Raw genomic sequence first — 21,869 nt, 5'->3', positions numbered from 1 at the left:
AATATGTTGTGCCTTCAATAGGTTGGCTAAAGTGTGTTCAAATAGGTGTTTTTCTGATGTTTTGTTTTAACATCTTTACTTCAATTTGCAGCTATAACTGAATGAGTAATTCTTTTAAAAAAAGAACATCATTGCTTCAATATTATCTCTGAAGGATTTGAGATGATTTTTGAACAACTGAGACTCTCTGTTAACAAAAAAATCTTCAACTGCTAAAGACTGAAAATTTAAAACTGGAGATTGATAGATCTTTGTTAAGCAAGGATATTAAAGCGCTACCAAAGGAAATAGGGTGGGTAGATGGAGTGAAGATATGTATCATGAATGATCAAATTGAATGGCATATCAGGCTTGAGGGTGTTGATGGCATATTCCTATTCTATTGAAGCCATTATTTACTAGTTAAGCAATAGATTCCATGATAAGTCTTCAGTCAAATGGAATGAAGGTATCTTATTTAAAAGGTTCAGTGTTAGAGAGTGAAAAAATATTTTGTTTCATTAATTACTGTAATCTATTCTTCCACATTACTGCTTTTCACTAAACTCCTAACTGTTAAGTAATTCCATCTAACAGTTTATAGGATAAATTATAACCTGACAGATGCCTATAATTTCTTCCAGACTTAGATATAATGTGATAGAAATGCTAACGAGAACAACAAAAAGCCTTTTTCATATGGTGGCTAATAGTTAATGGCAGAAGCATGCTGCTATCCCGGAAACATCAGAAAAAACACCCACTGCTCCATGTTTATTCATTCACTTTTGCCAAGGTCAGGAAATTACATCACAGGAAATGAAGTGGAGGTGCTCCGTATGATTCCAGGGTAATAACATAGTCACTTAGTGTTGCGCAAGTTCTGGCACATTCTGAATCATAGTGAGTTAATGCTCACTTAAAGGATTAATATCCAAAGTCTGATGGGCTGTACATTAAAAAGCCAGTTCGGTTCTAGGAACTAACTGAACTAGATATCTAAAATAATGCCCAAAACTCTGATAGAGCAAGGAGTACAGATTTCTGAGTGGGCCGGTATTTTTCCAAGTTGGTAATCTGACAAGAGTGGTTAGGTAAATGTCAGTGAAATGAGACCATGGTTGTGGTATTTTTGATGTTGAATAGAAGAAAGTTCTCACATGTCCAGTTCTTGATGTCAGTAGGCAGTTGTAATGTTGAGAGAGCAAATACAATGGCCAAGAGATGGAGATAATGGGAACTGCAGATGCAGAAGAATCCAAGATAACAAAGTGTGAAGCTGGATGAACACAGTGGGCCAAGCAGCATCTCAGGAGCACAAAAGCTGATGTTTTGGGCCTAGACCCTTCATCAGAGAGGGGGATGGGGAGAGGGTTCTGAAATAAATAGGGAGAGAGGGGGAGGCAGACCAAAGATATTTTTCCATCCCCGCCCTTGTCTGCCTTCTGGAGAGACCACTCTCTCCGGGACTCCCTTGTCCGCTCCACACTCCCCTCCAACCCCACCACATCCGGCACCTTCCCCTGCAATCGCAGGAAGTGCTACACTTGCCCCTACACCCCCTCCCTCACCCCCACCCCAGGCCCCAAGATGACTTTCCACATCAAGCAGATGTTCACTTGCACATCTGCCAATGTGGTATACTGTATCCACTGTACCTGGTGTGGGTTCCTCTACATTGGGGAAACCAAGCGGAGGCTTGGGAAGCGCTGTGTGGAACACCTACGCTCGGTTCACAACAAACAACTACACCTGCCAGTCGTGAACCATTTTAACTCCCCCTCCCATTTTCTAGACGACATGTCTATCATGGGCTTCCTGCAGTGCCACAATGATGCCACCCGCAGGGTGCAGGAACAGCAACTCATCTTCCGCTTGGGAACCCTGCAGCCCAATGGTATCAATGTCGACTTCACAAGCTTCAAAATCTCCCCCTCCCTGACTGCATCCCAAAACCAGCCCAGCTTGTCCCCTCCACCCACTGCATCCCAAAACCAGCCCAGCTTGTCCCCTCCACCCACTGCATCCCAAAACCAGCCCAGCTTGTCCCCTCCACCCACTGCATCCCAAAACCAGCCCAGCTTGTCCCCTCCCCCCACTGCTTCCCAAAACCAGCCCAGCTTGTCCCCACCTCCCTAACCTGTTCTTCCTCTCACCTATCCCCTCCCCCCATCTCAAGCCGCACCTCCATTTCCTACCTACTAACCTCATCCCACCTCCTTGACCTGTCTGTCCTCCCCAGACAGACCTAGCCCCTCCCCACCTCCCCACCCATACTCTCCTCTCCACCTAACTTCTCCTCTATCCATCTTCGGTCCGCCTCCCCCTCTCTCCCTATTTATTTCAGAACCGTCTCCCCATCCCCCTCTCTGATGAAGGGTCTAGGCCTGAAACATCAGCTTTTGTGCTCCTGTGTTCATCCAGCTTCACGCTTTGTTATCTTGGCCAAGAGATGGAGTTGTCATTGGAATTAAATGGAAGATGACATCATGTTTGCAGGTGATGTTGCCAAGGGTGCCCCAATTCTGAACTATGGCCCAGCAAGACAGCACATAGGTATTGATTAAATCTAACGTTTGTGCAGAAACGTACGTGCGTGCCTTGCATTCGTTTCACAAAAAGATGTGAAGCCTTCAGGCAGTTGCACAGTAGCACATTGCAGAATGGCTCCAGGATGAAAGGAGAGTGCACACAGCTTTTTAAGTATTGGAGCTCCTGGGAGAGGAGATCCAAAGGTCGAAGGATACTTTGTGCATGTAGGGCACAAAAGGGCTTTAGGGCTCTTACAATGAGTTCATGGATCAGCTTCCCACTGATATAAATAGTACAGTAAGAGTGGATTTAGTTGTATGGAAAGCAGACAGATTAAACTAGTAGACTGTTAGAGTTTGAAGACAAGTCTCTCTGATGTAATAATAAGAACTAGTATATCTCAGAACACCATGTATCGCTATACATGATTTACATGCAATAAACAGAGTTCTACAAAAGCCGAAGCTTGAAGACCTTTCTTGACCTTGCCTTCTCCTCATCTGTCTTGACAGAAAACTCCCAAGTGTGGCCATACATTCACACAACAAGAGAGCTAGCTCCTTGCCATCCTCCCTGTATTGCCCTGTTCTTCTGCCGCAACTGGTATTACTCGAACTGGCTTCATATCTTTCTCCCATCTGTCAGCTAACAAATAAAAAGAGCTCCCAGAAAGACATTCATCATCATGCACTGCCTTCTGCAAGACTCATGATTTATTTTCCCAAGGTTTATCAATAGCACGCAACATTGGATAGCATTCCACTAACGATGGCAGATCTTGATTAAACTAACCACTCATACATATCCACAATTACACTAGTTGCTTGGAAATCCCATGAGCTAGGATCCATCATAGTTGGTCAGTCCATCGACAGATCTCTGAGTGTGGTTTTGGAGTGGCTGACACCACTCTATCCACAGGGACAACAAATTCTTTTCAAAGTCTTTCTTCATACTCTTTTTTACTATGACTATGTTATGTATAATATCAATTATTGGCCCACATTTCTGTCTTTTTAAAATTACAAATCACTATGCCAGTCAAAGCTGAATTATCTCTTGGCTGTAACCACAAGATTGCACTTGAACAAGTACAGGCAGTTGTCTGGGGGGGGTATCATTTCTGACGCCCTAATCATTCTTCAATGCTGGAGCGATAGAGGCACTTGTATGATCACCCACAATGAGTCATTTTTCTCTCCAAGCTTCAGCACAGTCGAAAAATCAATTTGTGGACCCTAGCTTTGTCCAGCACTCTCCCATCAAATTTCCTATATTGCCTTCCTGCTCTCAAACCAAGGATGGAGTTCTTCAGTCAGGGTACTATTATTCCTTCAGTCTTCCATTTCACCACTGTGAGATGAGCAGCACAAAAGACCTTTCCACAGCCAGCTTCATTACAATATTCAAAGTGATTAGAATAACACAAAAGTAGATAATGCATTGGATGACAGTATTCACCCTTTGATTTCAATAAGATAAGTATAAGTTCAATAACAGTTCTGTAGAACAGTTACAGACAGATATTTTTCCTCCTCATTCTTTTTCAACTGCATTCTTGGTACTGCCCTGCATCTAACTTAATTCCCATGTGCAACTGTATGATCCTTATCTAAATTTCATTTGTCCACTGTCCTTACTGGGCTTTGTTTACAAATGGACACTTGTAACTACTTATTCACTTCCCACCCACTCACTGATCCCAATCCAGGTCAGCCCAAACCAACCTCTGCTAAGAGATCAGTGATAATGGGAACTGCAGATGCTAGAGAATCCAAGACAACAAAGTGTGGAGCTGGATGAACACAAGCAGCATCTCAGGAGCACAAAAGCTGACGTTTCGGGCCTAGACCCTTCATCAGAGGAAGACCCTCTGGTGAAGGGCCTAGGCCCAAAACATCAGCTTTCGTGCTCCTGAGATGCTGCTTGGCCTGCTGTATTCATCCAGCTCCTCACTTCATTATCTGCTAAGAGATCATTTCGCTGCCACATAATTTTTAACTAGCCACCCATAGTATGTTCTGCCAAATCTTTATCTTCAGTGCCTTCTGATAACTTACACTTCCTCCTGACCATTCCTGCAAAGTGTTCAATAACATAACATAAGTAATGCAGCTAAAAGATAGAGCAAATGGGTTCTTAAGTAAAAACATTGACTTTGCCCATGTGTAGTTCAAGACATCATCTTGATAAAGGGGTTGAAAGCAGCACAAAGAATGGTTACCTGGAGGCTTATTAAATAGCTAACCACCTCATACAATACCTGTTCAATAGCAAATTACTGCTTATAATGCCTGTTAGCACTCATTAAAGAAACTGCACAGCACAAGACATTGATGTCAGTTTCAACGGTTAAAGGGATAATTACAATTTCATGGTCATATTACAGATGGAGTTGTGAAGAGAATTGTGAAGTTGGCTGCTAGCACTATCAGAATACTGCATATGTTAGTGTCTGTCAGAACCATTTGAGATACAACACAGAATCTGTAAGTTCTCTGCAACCTAAAAAGAGCCCAATCTCCCAGCAGCAGCCAATTAAGAAGTTTGGTTCTGTCAAGACTGTGCAGGTTTTGGGAAGATAACACAAATAAGGCTACTTAAGAGTCCGTGTGCCATGTTAAAAAAAAGACAAAATCGCCATAGTCGTACCGCATTGTAAGGCTGCTCTCTCATTAGAGATTGAGAACTGGCAATGGTTTAACCTGAGGATCACCATGTTTTAGGTGAGGAGAAGATGTTGCAAAAGCATGTCCTCCATGGTAGCCTCAGCCAGTGCAAGTATTGAACCCATGCTGTTGGCATCAGTCTGCTTTGCAAACCACTATCTGAGCAGATATTATGTTAGTATGAATAGAAGATTAGCTAACTAATAGACAACAGATAGTGGGAACTCTGGTGGCTGTATCCCTGCCCTTGAGCCAGGTGCCCATGTTCAACTACCTGCTCTGGTATCAGAACAGATTGTTATAGAAAATATCTGGAAGACAGAGAGTTGGGATAAGAAGGTCATTTCCAGATGTCAATCTGTAAGTAGCGGTGTACTGTAGGGATCAGTTCTGGGGCCATAATTATTTACAATATATATTAATGACTTTGAAGAGGAAAGTGATGTGCTTTAAAAAAAATTGCAGATGATGTAAAAATAGTTGGGATAGTAAGTGGTGGGAGTGGTGCACAGTTTTCAGAGGGATATAGAGAGGTTGGCAGGGATGGGCTGAGAGGTGGCAGATGGAGTTCAACCTGGATAAATGCGAGGTGATGCATTTTGGAAGGTCGAATTTGAAAGCTGAGTACAGGATTAAGGATAGGATTCTTGGCAGCGTGGAGGAACAGAGGGATCTTGGTGTGCAGATACATAGATCCCTTAAATTGGCCACCCAAGTGGACAGGGTTGTTAAGAAAGCATATGGTGTTTTGGCTTTCATTAACAGGGGGATTGAGTTTAAGAGTCGTGAGATCTTGTTGCAGCTCTATAAAACTTTGGTTAGACCGCACTTGGAATACTGCGTCCAGTTCTGGGCGCCCTATTATAGGAAAGATGTGGATGCTTTGGAGAGGGTTCAGAGGAGGTTTACCAGGATGCTGCCTGGACTGGAGGGCTTATCTTATGAAGAGAGGTTGACTGAGCTCGGTCTCTTTTCATTGGAGAAAAGGAGGAGGAGAGGGGACCTAATTGAGGTATACAAGATAATGAGAGGCATAGATAGAGTTGATAGCCAGAGACTATTTCCCAGGGCAGAAATGGCTAGCATGAGGGGTCATAGTTTTAAGCTGGTTGGTGGAAAGTATAGAGGGGATGTCAGAGGCAGGTTCTTTACGCAGAGAGTTGTGAGAGCATGGAATGCGTTGCCAGCAGCAGTTGTGGAAGCAAGGTCATTGGGGTCATTTAAGAGACTGCTGGACATGTATATGGTCACAGAAATTTGAGGGTGCATACATGAGGATCAATGGTCGGCACAACATTGTGGGCTGAAGGGCCTGTTCTGTGCTGTACTGTTCTATGTTCTATGTTCTGTGTTCTAGGTTATGTGTATAGGCAAAAACTTGGTGGATGGATTATAATGTGAGATTTTTCACTTTGGCATAAATAAATACAGGAGGTGAATATTATTTATTGGTAGAAAGGTTGAAGAAAGGTACAGGATATAGGGTTTTGGGTCTCTTTGTCCATGATTCACAAAAAGTTAGCATCCAAGTTAAGAAGGTAATACAGAAAACAAATGGAATATTGGCCTTTGTTTCAAAGAGAATAGAGTATAAAAATAGCAAGGATTTACTAATATTACACAATAAAACTCTATAGTTGGGCCACAGTGAAATATTGTGAACTGTTTGGAGCCCCATTGAAAACAGTCCAGAGAAAGTTCACTCAGCTAAAACAAGGTTTGGAGGGACTGTCTTACCAGGAGAATTTGAGTGGATTGGGTCTGTATTTGTTGGAATGTAGAATGATGAGAGATTATCTTATTGACAGGATAGAAGTGGAAGTTTCCACTTGTGGGAGTTTCTAAAGCCAAAAAGCGTAATCCCAGAATAAGACATAGATGATGAGAAATTTCTTCTCTGATGGTTATGAATCTGTGGAATTCTTTAACATAGGGAATTTTAAGGCTGCGGCACTAAGTGCATTCAAGACTGAGTAGATCAATTTTTAATCAGTAAGGGGATTAAGGGCAATGGAGTTGAGGATTATCAGCTCAACCATGATCCAGTTGAATGCCTTAGCAGACTAGATAGGCTGATTGGCCTATTCCTGCTCAAATGTTGTTTAATCTAAGATGGCTGGACCCGAATAACCACTGGGATCAAAACAAAGAAATGATCCCAGCTGCCGATGAAAAAGTATAAGCAGTAAAATTCTACCCCGTCCCTCTGCAATAACCACATAATTCACTCATGGAGATGAAAGCTTATGCCCAAACCCTTACAGCAATTCACCAATAGTCCATCTGGTCTATTAAAAGAGGTAGATCAGTTACAAGAGAAACTATTAACTGGCCAGATGCAAATTATGTTGTTATTTCCAATGGCCTAACATTTTGCAGTGTAAACAAATACAGATTGCATTTGTAAGATATGCATAAAACATTGAAATATCCCATGGTATTTCGCAGAAGCATTAGCAAACAAAAACTGTCACTTAAATCGAAAGTTGATATTAAAATAAAATTAAAAAGAAAATAAATGGAATTTTCTGCAAAGTTTTGAAAATAATTAGATTGTGTTCCTATGTGTGTTTGGAATTTATTAGAAGCTATTATTTTTTGAGTCAGTGCTCAGATGTAAAGTTTCAATACTAACTGATTGAGTTCATGATTTGAAAGTGCTTATTGATGCAAAATAAACTGCATTCATTTAACATTTGAAACATAATTTAATAAACAATGCAATAACTATGATGTTAGTTTTGCTACCAAACTTTATTATGTGGCAATTTTCAAGTGCCTTTTGGAGTTGAATATTCCAAGGATCAATTGTACAGGCTTCATCAATACGCTTCATTATTTCAACAAAAAAAATTCTATCACGTCCTGGCTGTCAACTTCTGGCGCATATTATTCCAAGTGATAATTACATCTCCTGCACCAAGATATTCATTACAGTATCTGAAATATCTTAGATCTAACCCCTTTCCCTAATTTCATGCCAGTGGCTTCCAGATCAGAGTCAATTCACCAATGACTCTAGCACCCATTCCAGCTATGATGCACCTCTCTTTAAGAAGTAAAGACTAATTTTAACAGGTGTTGCACCTTCAAGCTATGGTAGCATGCAAAGAAGCAGGTAGCCCAAAGTTGTTACACAGTTTGCTTTAAAACGAGTGGGTATGTGTTAATCATGCATCGTAATGAAGTCATAGAGTTACACAGCACGGAAACAGACTCTTCGGTCCATCTCTTTCATGCAGAACAGATACCCGAAACTGATTTAGTCTCATTTGCCAGCATTTGGCCTATATACCTTTAAACCATTACTATTCCAGTACCCACTCAGATGCATTTTAAATGATGTAATTGCACCAGTCTCCATCATCTCCTCTGGCAGCTTTTCAACACATGCACTACACTCTGCATGAAAATGTTGCCCCTCAGGTTCCTTTTCCCCTCTCATCTTCAATCCGTGCCCTCTAGTTTTGGACTCCCCTACTCTGGGAAAACAGACCTTAGTTATTCACCCTATCCATTCTCCTCATGATTTTATAGAACTCTATAAGGTCACCCTCACCATCCGATGCTTCAGGGAAAAATGCCCCAGCTCTTCAGCCTTTCCCTGTAGGCCAAAGCCTCCAATCCCAGCAACATCCTTGCAGATTTTTTTCTGAACCCTTTCAAGTTTAACAACATTTTTCTCATAGTAGGGAGACCAGAATTGAATTCAGTATTCCAAAAGTGGTCTCAACTATGTCCTGTACAGCTACTACATGATGTTCCAACTCCTATGCTCAATGCACTGACCAATGAGGGCAAACATACCAAATGCCTTCTTCACCACCCTGTCTAACTGTGGCTCCACTTCCAGGGAGCAAAGCACTTGTACCCATAGTTCTCTTCCTTTGGCAACATCCCCCCAGGGCCCTACCCTTTATTGTCTAAAGCCTTATCAAAATACAACACCTCATATTGATCTAAAATAAACTCCCTCTGCCACTCCTCGGCCCATTGGCCCATTTGATCAAGATTTCATTGTACTCTGATGTAACCTTCTTCACTGCCAACTACACTACCAATTTTGGTGTCACCTGCAAACTTATCAATCATATCGCCTATACTCATATCTATATCGGTTTTATAAATGACAAAAAGAAGTCAACCCAGAACCAATTTTTGAGGGACACCACTGGTCATAGGCCTCCAGTCCAAAAAATAACCCTCCACCACCCACCACCAACACCCTCTGTCTCCTTGCTTTAAGCCAATTTTGGGTCTGATTGGTTAACTACCCCGGATTACACATGATCGAAACTTGCTAGCCAATCTACCATGCGGAATCTGGTTGAACACCTTGCGGAAATCCATATACACAAAGTTTACTGTTCTGCCTTCATTATCTTCTTTGTCACTTCTTCAAAAAAAAACCTTCAAGTTAATCAACTCTGTCAAAAATGCATCAAAGTTTGGGAGTAACTGAACTTAGCTCTCCCTGTTTTCTGAAACAAGGCTATTGAATTTTATGTACCTTCCATAAAATACAGTGGTTTTCCAAATAGAATGAATTCCAACAGCCTCCTGGAGGCCAAGAATTGGTGGATTCAAAAGGGAAACGTTTATGGCCCCTCAATCCAGGACCTGCCTGAAGATCATCCATAATTGGGAACAACATAATTGGTTTCACACCCATATCAAACCCTTAAATCCCATCTGCAGCTTGCTGCAATCCTCACTGCACACGACGCACCACAAACAGCCAAACCAATGCTTGGCTGAAGCATCCATTCTCCCCTAAGTCCACATAACCAAAGCCTCCAATTCTCACCACCCAGTCTAGTGGTTCCACCCACAAGAAGGCCTCTCACCTCTCTCTATCAAGTAAATTTCCTGACCTTCTCCCATGAACAACAGACAAACCTGATCTGACCCATGGATCCATCCCTGTGCCAATCCGCCTTTCTCCATCCATCTCCTCCTCTTTCAACAACCCTGGCTCTTTCCCACCCTCTATCAATAAACCTATTTCCTGAATCAGGCAGTTTAGAGAACATAGAACGTAGAACAGTGCAGGCCCTTCGGCCCACAATGTTGTGCCGACCTATTATCCTACTCTAAGATCAAACTTCTTTGCATTCCCTACGTTTTACCTTTTAAGTTCAAGAAGCACAAAAAATGTAGCTGAACACTCTACATTTGGAATGTTCGTTATTCACTTAGCAGTTTAAATCAAACAGCCAATATTTAATGAAAAACGTGTTAAACAGAAGCTATTAAGTTCCCAAATGTAGACAGGAGAAACTGAATAATCAAAAAAAGCTAAGTGCTTGCTTATTGGAAATTTTAGGCATATTTAGAGGAGATTATTTAACTTTCCTTACCCGTTGTGATAAGCAGACTGATCAGAAAATCATTGGGTATCTACAATCCCGGAATCTTCCACATTCCATTGAGTCTAAACCATTTATGGTTTGCTAGTGATCAGAGATAATGGGAACTGCAGGTGCTGGAGGATCCAAGATAACAAAGAGGGGGATGGGGAGTGAGTTCTGAAATAAATAGGGAGAGAGGGGGAGGTGGACCAAAGATGGAGAGAAAAGAAGATAGGTGGAGAAGAGAGGCCCCTATTCTCAATTCCTTCGCCTCCGCCACATCTGCTCCCAGGATGAGGCATTCCACTCCTGCACATCCCAGATGTCCACGTTCTTCAAGGACTACAACTTCCCCCTTGCAATGGTCGAGAACACCCTAGACCGCATCTCCTGCATTTCACGCAACACATCCCTCACACCCCGCCCCCGCCACAACCGCCCTAAGAGGATCTCCCTTATCCTCACATACCACCCCACCAACCTCCAGATACAACGCATCACCCTCCAACACTTCCGCCATCTACAATCCGACCCCACCACCCAAGACATTTTTCCATCCCCACCCTTGTCTGCCTTCCGGAGAGACCACTCTCTCCATGACTCCCTGGTCCGCTCCACACTCCCCTCCAACCCCACCACACCCGGCACCTTCCCCTGCAACCGCAGGAAGTGCTACACTTGCTCACACACCACCTTCCTCACACCCATTCCAGGCCCCAAGATGACTTTCCATATTAAGCAGGTGTTCACCTGCACATCTGCCAATGTGGTATACTGCATCCACTGTACCGGGTGTAGCTTCCTCTACATTGGGGAAACCAAGTGGAGGGTTCGGGACTGCTTTGGAGAAGCAATCAACAACTGCACCTCCCAGTCGCGAACCATTTTAACTCCCCCTCCCATTCCTCAGACAACATGTCCATCATAGGCTTCCTGCAGTGCCACAATGATGCCACTCACAGGTTACAGGAACAGCAACTCATATTCCACTTGGGAACCCTGCAGCCCAATAGTATCAATGTGGACTTCACAAGTTTCAAAATCTCCTCTTCCCCCACTGCATCCCAAAACCAGCCCAGTTCGTCCCCTCCCCCCACTGCATCCCAAAACCAGCCAAGCTTGTCCCCACCTCTCTAACCTGTTCTTCCTCTCACCTATCCCCTCCTCCCACCTCAAGCTGCACCTCCATTTCATACCTACTAACCTCATCCCGCCTCCTTGGCCTGTCTGTCCTCCCTGGGCTGACCTATCCCCTCCCTACCTTCTCATCTATACTCTCCTCTTCACCTATCTTCTTTTCTCTCCATCTTCGGTCCTCCTCCCCCTCTCTCCCTATTTATTACAGAACCCTCTCCCCATCCCCCTCTCTGATGAAGGGTCTAGGCCCGAAACGTCAGCTTTTGTGCTCCTGAGATGCTGCTTGGCTGCTGTGTTCATCCAGCTTCACACTTTGTTATTATGGTTTGCTAGTGACCTTCCTTTGAGTGGATGGGAATACAGTGGTGGTATCTTTGACATTTATGCAGATTTTCCTGATTGAAGAACCCAGTACATGGAGGGTTAACAGCTGTTGAAACCACGCCTGTCCTCAACTCTGATACCCTTTCCCACTTTGTGCCATCACCTCCATCGCATTGTAATCCCTATCCCTCTCCTCACCCATCTTTGGACTAGTGCTGACAGCAATGAGGAGTTGCTGTGTCCTGATTGGCTAGCAGCTCTTGGGAGAGGCAACGTCCTTTGCTGGGAACTTTAATTCCATGGAAATCTGTTGTCACCTAATGCCATCACATCTTCCATATGATATCTTTCATTATTTCTCTGTTTGGTGGATGAGACCCAGTTAGAATTGCAAAGTAAACATCAGCATCGGTGCTTGGTTCCCCACTTGCATACCAACCTGCATGACAGGCTGTAGTAGCACGTATGTCCAAGATCAGCCAACTCTCTGATCCACACCCACTGTGATCAACTTCTCCTGAAATCCCAACAAGAGAAGTGACCTTTCCCTTGTCATTAAACTCATTTCACTTTACCCCCCATTTTAGTACTGTTGTATGACATGCCACTCCTCATATACAAGGACATTGTATTAATACAATCAGTTGGGGATATTTCAAAATTGTTTTGCGAGGCTGACTGCTGACCTTTGCTGTGTTTCAGTTGGGATCTGTTAATCTTACAATTTTTCTCACTCTTTTCTCCAACTCAGAAAGTCATGGATACAATGTCCACTCTAGATACATGGGGACAAATGTCTAGTCCAGGGGACTGATGATGAGTTGGGCATACTGGCTTTGTTAAACTGAAACCTTGTGTGGTCTCTCAGATGGATATAAAAGGCCCCACAGCACTATTTGGAAGAGGGTCAAGGAAACTCATCAAATGTCCTGATCATTATTTATTCCTGGAGCAGTTTGACAGAAACAGCTTATTGGAATTTGAATGAATTACTCATTGTGAGAGTTTGCAGTGCATTAATTGGCTATATGGTTCTGTATGTTATTACTGAAAAGAGAAACATGTTGCTTATCATTTTGCATTCATCAGGACAAACATAAGAATGGCAAGTTTCAAATGATCACAGCAATTTGTTTTACAGGACAAAAAATTGTTTTGTTTAATTGGTCAATTAACTGAGAAATTGCCAAGGAGAAAAAAAGCACAATGAAGCAGATTCCTTAATTTGCCAGTCATTCAAAAAAGGCGGACAGCTTGGATATATTCCTTTTGGGCATTTGATAACTTCCTTGATCCTCTTCCAAATAGTGCGGTTGGACTTTTTATATCCACTTAAGAGACCACACAAGGTTTCAGTTTAACAAAGCCAGTATGTCCAACTCATCATTAGTCCCCTAGATTAGACTTTTGTCTCCATGTATCTAGAGTGGGAGTTGTTTGCAGAGAACAAGTCCCTAGGTATGGAGGTATGTTGCTTCCAGTAAGCACAAATAAAATATGTTATGAATGTGATTGATTATCTTAAATTAGTCCTCAGTGTATCTATTAATACACTCAGGATTGTTCAGCAAATACTGTCCAAATGCAGAATCATGTTCAACAGTAGACATTTTGTTTCAATTTTTGGATGTGCGGGCTTATTGCAAATACAGTTTGTGCTCTGAAACAAACAGCATATTCTTTCATGATAGACAAGCAATAAATTATTGTGATGTATATGCTTTGTACCTCGCATCATTCCAGCACTGAAACTCATATTTGTGTATTAAGATAATCAGAGTTGGCTTGAAAACAATCAGCAATATTTTGTCCTGCTGCATAAATTGTTATGATCATTTGAAAATTTTTGTTTGTCTTGATGAGCACACACTAAATAACATACACAAGTCTCTGTTTTCAACAATAAGCAAGTCCTGTTCTACTAAGTGATTGCTGCCTATGTTCTAACAGTGGCCATGCTTCAAAAGTAATGTGTCAGTTGGAAAGTGCCCTGGAATGCCCTGGCATCATGACCTTGCTGTGTACACCTAAGTCTTCCTTTATGTTTTTCTTATTATGTGTGTCCAAGATGTGTTTAGTTCTGCTCAGTGAACCCCCACAAAGTTGAAAAAAAATCATTGGTGGCACCAACATGTTTTATCACTTGATATCATCAGTCTGCTTTTAGCCTGCCATAAGAAACTTAATTTTCTTCAGAGTCCAGCCTCAGATATGAGTTAATGGTGAGCGTACATTTATAATAGAGTACAAAATTACTGGCACTGTCAGATAATGCTGTTCGTGCACTGTGTAAGATTTATAATGTCTTTGCTTTATTTTCTGTAATGAAGACCAATATTGGCACAACAAAGTAGAAGTTTGGATAAGCATATGGACATACATGGAATAGTGTAGGTTAGATGGGCTTGAGATCGGTATGACAGGTCGGCACAACATCGAGGGCCGAAGGGCCTGTACTGTGCTGTTATGTTCTATGACTTGGGTGCAAGTTAGGACATGTGCAGCAGAGCTTAGACAACCTTAAATTCTTTTTGTTACACAAAAGGAAGAAAACAATTTGAAAGTTTTAAACATAATTATCAAAAATCAGTTTTAACATGTTCACAAATGTTCCGAGGAAGGGTCACTGGACCTGAAACGTTAACTCGGATTTTTTTTCCTTCACAGGTGCTGCCACACTTGCTGAGCTTTTCCAGCAACTTTGTTTTTGTTCCTGATTTACAGCATCCGCATTTCTTTCGGATTTTGTTCACAACAGCATTCATTAGTATCAATTCCAGAGAAATATCACACCTATTCCAGCTTTCACATCTTTACCTAACTGATGCTTTCTGGTTTCTTTTTCTTAAAACTGTAGAGACAGTTCCTTTCCAATTTCTGCTAAGGAAAAAGAACCTTTTCCCTTTTGAGCTAAACTTTTCTTCTGAACTCATGTCAAAACAAAAAGGAATGGCTTTTTTTTTCCCCTGTTTATTCTACCTATCAAAAACTCAAAAGCATAAACATTTTCTTCAATGGCCCAACAGGCATCTGCTAGGAACTTGACTGCAATCATATGTTTTCTTAGAGCTGATTAACTGTCCCAGAATGGTTTGCTGATCTTTTAAAATGCCTTCACATAACTAACTCACATCCATCTGCGTTAATGTTGATATCCAAATCTAAAAATGGACAATACATGTTTTATCACGGTGAACATATCAATTTTTGTATTGTATTTTTGTATGATACCACTGAGTAATATATGGATGAGATATAGAAGGCAGCCAAGGATAAATTATTGGGAGACACCAGTGATAATGGTGCAGTAGCAGGAGTAGAAGAAAAACCATTATAAGTGATAAGTTTAGTTATGCTTAGAGAGATAAGATTGGAACTGGGTGAGAGGAGTCCCACTCAGCTGGGCAATGGTAGAGATACATTGAAGGAGCTTGATCTGGTCAACTATGGCAAAGACTTCAGAGCTGTTTAAAAGGATGAGGAGTGATAGTTCATCCATTTTTCATTGACACTGGCTGCCATTTGGGAGTTGGGGAAGGCATGAACATGGAAGCAGCAACTGATTGAAATGCTGAAACCATCCAATGATGAAGTTTGTTAGATTTTTGCAGTTTGTTGTTTGAACTCAGGGCGGAGAAGCATGGGAAAGGAGTTTACGGAGATAAGGCTATTTCAAAAGGATTAAGCTGTAATGTTAAATGCTATCCACTTCTTAGGCATTATTGATAAACAGCTGAATGGATCAAATAATTATTTATTATTAAATTGATAACAGTGACTTCATAAGTTGAAAGCAGAGGGATTTGAAAATTAAATGGATAAGCGTATGGGCATACATGGAATAGTGTAGGTTAGATGGGCTTCAGATCAGTATGACAGGTCGGCACGACATCGAGTGCTGAAGGGCCTGTACTGTGCTGTAATGTTCTATGTTCTGTGTTCTATGTAACTGCTCCAGTAAAGCTAAACAATTTGGGTCAGATTTTTAGTTTTGGATGCAATTAGCAATTCTGGGTCATTCTGAAAAATATTTCTCCCTTCTTGCTAAAATTCATAATTTTCAAAAAAAGTACTCTGACATATGTAAGAGTGGTAATATGTTAGTTTTTATGAAATAAATAAAATTATATTAATTATTAAATAAGCATTTTGGATCACAATGCTCTCCACCATCTTTGAGTAATGCCATTTTATGTTATTTAGAATAAGTTTTAAGAGAAAAAAATGATTTTCTCATTGATTAAAAGCACAACAGTCAGTTCCTTGGAATTACATACAATCGCTTTTAAATTTGGCCCCTAAGCAGACATGTTGTCAAAGGATCCAGATTAATTTTCAAAGCCTTCTGAATGGACTATAAATGAGCACAAGTAGTGCAAACTCTCAGTTGTGACTTACACTTTGTGCAGGGCCAATTTTGTGGACAAGGCCTGCTTCTTGTGTGACAATTGAAAAGTGTTGTAGATGAATGGATGAACTTGAGTTGCATTGAATGCAATTATTGCTTAAAAGTCTGCACATATTCCAGTGGTAATGGCGATATTCTGTGAATTACACCAAAGAAACCAACTCAATCAATTAGAAACTCTAAACTTTTGTCTCTATTCAGATGAATAGTTTAAAACAACCTTCTGTAGATTTAGACATTTCAAAACAAAAATCTTATTTCTTCCTGTAAAATGGTATAAAACGTCCTCAGTGGCCATAGGTAAACACCTACTTTTCCTTTCAACCAACAGTATTGTAACGGCTGTTTAAATGAAACCTCCTTTTTCCAAAGGTGAGACACGAAATTGTATGAATTAGCAACAGAACACCACATGCTGTCTGGAATCCCATGTTCCATTAATGTTTCAGTGGAGCTCACGGCACTTGCTGGAAATGTGAAAAACAAGCCTTTTAAAAAGCTATCTTTTGTAACAGACTCCTGGAAACTTGTATGGAGACAAATGTGAGCTGGAATTTGTGGGCAACTTGCTGCATTGCATTTTCATATGCACTATATAAGCAATTATTTTAGTACAGAAATAACAGGAAATTATGGAATGTGTTGCTGAAACCATTACTTTGCCCACGTTAGTGTTTAGTGTAACCGAATGCACTGCTCCATGGCAAACATTGCTGAAAAAAGTTGAACTGCTAATTAGCCTCTCCACTCCCCAATTGTATCAATGGTGAGGTGGAATTTGCTGAATTAATACCACTATGATCTCCACAGTCACTTAGACCATTAGAGAATGCTTCTGGAGGGCTCAAAATCGATACAGACACTTTTCAGAGTGCCTGAGGGGAACATTTTTATTGACCTGTCTTGGGAGCTTGATTGAAATCTTAAAGCTCAATCAAATAGTGACACAGATGTTTTGACAACCAGCTGTGTACTGATTTTTCCCTGACTAATATTATTTTTACATCAATGTTTATTGATCTTGTGCACTAACTATGAACTGCATCCAGTAACAAAATATGGCCAGAGATTTCATGCGGTTCAGGAAAGAACCATGTGCACGTATCGTATTTATATATGAATTTAATGATTTTGCAACAACCTCATCAATCAAATTAAACATGCCTTGGACATTCTGTCCATATAGACTGCAACTCATTATTTTATTGGTTTGGGAGCACTGCTCCTAAACGTTGTAGAACAATCTGTTATTCTATTCTATAAGGGATGTCAGTGTACATAGGCTCATCAAGAAGGAAGTCATTCAGCTCATTGTGTCCATACTGGTTAACAATGAACTGACCACTAATTCCATTTCTCATGTCTTCGAGTGTAGCCCTGGAGCACATAGCAATACAGGTGAATATCTAAACACTGCATAAATGTTACAAGAGATTCTGACACAACCACATTTTCATGAAGTAAGTTTCAGACTTCTAACGCACTTTGAATGAAAAAAAACTCTTCAACTGCCCTCTTAGCTTCCTATGTCTTACCTTAAATCAATGCCCCTTGTTGCCTCTCAACCTTCACTGCACCAGGAAAGCAAATCCATCCTGTCCAATCTTTCCTCATAGATCAGGCCATCCATCTGAGGCAACTTCATCTGCCTTGTAAATCTCCTTTGCACACTCTGTCATACAATCATAGCCCACCTTTAATGTGGTGATTCAAACTGCACACAATACTTCAGATATAGCTAACCAGTATTTTATACAGCTCCAGCATAAACTCTGTGCTCTTGTATTCTATCCCTCAGCTAGTAAAAGCTAATATACCATGTGTCTTCTTAAACACCTTATCTACCTTCTCTTCAAGGATCTGTGGATATGCACATCAAGGTTCTAACACTGTACCAGGTTGAGTTCCATTTGCCACTGTTCTGTCCGTCCTGTCCAATCTGTTGATATTCTCCTACAGGCTATGGCTATCCTCCTTCTTATTTACCACTCTACCAATTTTCAAGTCATCCGTGAACCCGTGAAGTCATGCGCCCTTCATTGAAATATAATTCTTTAATATACACCAGAAACAGCAAGCACCCCAGCACTGAGCTCTGCAGAACTCCACTGGAAACAGACTTATAATCACAGAATCATCCCATTTCCATCACCCTTTGCTTTCTGTCTCTCCATAAATTTTGAACCCAATGTATCAGTTTGCATTGGATACCAAAGCCCTCACTTTCTTGGCCAATCTCACATAAGGAATCTGGTGAGGAAAATCATTGCTAAAGTCTATGTGATTCATATCAACTGCAGCACCATCATTAATATTCCTGGTTACCTCCTAAAACAATCGATAAAGTTTGTCAAAAATGATTTTCCCTGAATAAACCAATGCTGACTATCCCTCAACAATCCGTGTTTCTCCAAGTGCTGATATATTCTGTCCCTCAGAATTATTTCTGATAACTTCCTTGCCACAAGGTCAGACTGACTAGCCTGCAATTTCCTGGTCTAGCCCTTCTTCGCTCTTTTAAAAATGTGACCATGTTAGCAGGCCTCCAGTCCTCTTTAGGTATATAACAGGCACTGGGCACGTTTGTCTCTTGAATGCTCACTACAGTTTATTCTCATTATTCTGTCAACATGGATGTCCTGGTGGCTCTGTGGTTAGCACTGCTGCCTCATAGCACCAAGAACCTGGGTTAGATTCCACCCTTGGGTGACTGTCTGTATGGCTTTTGCATATTTTCCCCGAGCCAGTGTGGGTTTTCTCTGGGTGGTCCGGTTTCTTCCCACAGTCTAAAGATGTGCAGGTTAGGTGGATTGCCCATAGAGTTCAGGGATATGTCGATTAGGGGGATGGGTCTGGGTAGGATGCTCTGAGGGTTGGTGTGGACTTGTTGGGCTGAAGGGCCCGTTTCCACACTGTAGGGAATCTAATAACCTGTGGTACAAATTTGTCATGCAAGATTTAAGGAACACAATGGTGTAACATTTTGATTTTCAATATCAATCTTGCTATTGTAGTGAATTCTGGTCCAACTGTACACATCATGGATATTTCATTTAAGAGAGTACAGTTCAGTAATATATTTTTCTGAAGTGGACCTGTGATCACATTGGGCGAACTCACCTCACTGGTAACAGCTGCTAAAAGCCTGGTTACCAGTCGACTGTCAACAAATTTGAGAAAGCACAGCTTCAAAATCTTATTGGCTCCTTGATCCACTACTGAAGTGACTTTATGCAGAATACATGATTGCTGGAGATAAGTGTTTATTGAAGGGAAGAATATTGAGATTTGTAAAGGAGATCCAAACTAACCTTTTCATAAAAGCTTTGGCTGTATTTTTGCAAGGTACAATTATAGCTGGGGCATGGAATACCTCATTTTCATTCAAAGAAATTAGCCATAGTCATAGACATGCAGTTTGAGGGGCATCACCCCACATGAAGTGTGAGGCAAAACAAGGAGGCATACCTTCAAGAACTATCCATAACCAATAGACCCCATGCTATTGATATTAATCTCCATCACATTCTCGATAAGTATGCAAGTGAGTTATCACTGCCATTGCCTCCTCCCCTTGACCATCGCCACCACTGGCACCATCCTAAGCTCTTGGGGCAGTTTTGAATACAGCCCTTTTTTCCTGAAACACTGCACCTGAAGCCCAACTCGCAAGACCTTCTTCAGCTGAACCAAAGCTTAAATTCCATGCTTGATCTCAACCAGACTTCTCTGTGAGAGAGTGACATTTTATTTCAAAAATACATTTTATTCATAAAACTAATCTGTAAGTGTAGGCAAAGGTTCTAAGTCAGTTCTGTACATTCTTTGCAAAGAAAAGAAATGCTAAATATTGGAATTCTGATATTTCTCAGTGCTTCTCCACAGTTGCAAAAACAAAGGTGTCTTCTAAGTAAACAAATTGTGGAGCTGGATGAACACAGCAGGCCAAGCAGCATCCCAGGAGCATAAAAGCTGATGTTTTGGGCCCAGACCCTTCATCAGATTTTGTGCTCCTGAGATGCTGCTTGGCCTGCTGTGTTCATCCAGCTCCACACTTTGTTATCTTGGATACTCCAGCATCTGCAGTTCCCATTATCACTGATACAGTGTTTTCTAAGTATGCTGGTAACTATTTACATTCAACTTGAAACACTGAAAGGGTCTGACAACTGGATGGACTCTTGTTATACTTCAGCAGAAAACTCCAGATGGTGGTCTGTTCCCACGGTGCCTTGTTTGCAGCACTGACATCTAATACTGACTTTAAGGATACTTATTGAATTGTTACAGTACAGAAAGAGGCCATTCAGCCCCCTGAATCTGTAACAATCCTCTAGGGTGCCTCCCAGCCTTTATCCTCATAATCCCACATTTATCATAGCTAATCGGCCTAATCTGCACATCTTTGGACAGTGGGAGGAAACCGGAGCACCCAGCGGAAACCCACACAGACACAGGAAGAATGTGCAAGCTACAGCCAAGGCAGGTAAGGAAATAGTGCTAACCACCAACCCACCCTACCACCCTCAGTAAGTTGGCTTTTATCCCATGAATTTGTACTTAACCCGAATCAGACTCTCAATGATGAAACTGCAGCTTTTTAATCAGTAATGCCACCTTGTTGCCCAAAATCTTCTATTTTTGCAAGTCAAACAAGAAACAACAGCATGTGATGATATAGATAACTAGATATGCTCAATTAAAGATATCAAAATAATTTTAAGCTGCAAACATTGATGTTGCTATGGAAATTATCCAGGACGTAAAGAAAACATGATGAAAAAGAAAATAGCTTTATTACTTAGTGGTAAAGTTTGGAATAAGTTATGTTTTAAAGGGCACTTGCTATATAGTTTAGAGGCAGTTACTTCATCCAATTAGCATTAAGTTTCCAGGAAGCAAGAAAACATTTAACCAGAGAGAACTCATGTTAAAAAAAAGTGATAATGGGAAATGCAGATGCTGGAGAATTCCAAGATAATAAAATGTGAGGCTGGATGAACACAGCAGGCCAAGCAGCATCTCAGGAGCACAAAAGCTGACGTTTCGGGCCTAGACCCTTCATCAGAGAGGGGGATGGGGAGAGGGAACTGGAATAAATAGGGAGAGAGGGGGAGGCGGACCGAAGATGGAGAGTAAAGAAGATAGGTGGAGAGAGTATAGGTGGGGAGGTAGGGAGGGGATAGGTCAGTCCAGGGAAGACGGACAGGTCAAGGAGGTGGGATGAGGTTAGTAGGTAGATGGGGGTGCGGCTTGGGGTGGGAGGAAGGGATGGGTGAGAGGAAGAACCGGTTAGGGAGGCAGAGACAGGTAGGACTGTTTTGGGATGCAGTGGGTGGGGGGCGAAGAGCTGGGCTGGTTGTGTGGTGCAGTTGGGGGAGGGGATGAACTGGGCTGGTTTAGGGATGCAGTAGGGGAAGGGGAGATTTTGAAACTGGTGAAGTCCACATTGATACCATATGGCTGCAG

Source organism: Stegostoma tigrinum, chromosome 24 (genome assembly GCF_030684315.1).
Source record: "Stegostoma tigrinum isolate sSteTig4 chromosome 24, sSteTig4.hap1, whole genome shotgun sequence".
NCBI classification, from domain to species: domain Eukaryota; kingdom Metazoa; phylum Chordata; class Chondrichthyes; order Orectolobiformes; family Stegostomatidae; genus Stegostoma; species Stegostoma tigrinum.
Note: the sequence above shows the minus strand (reverse complement) of the source record.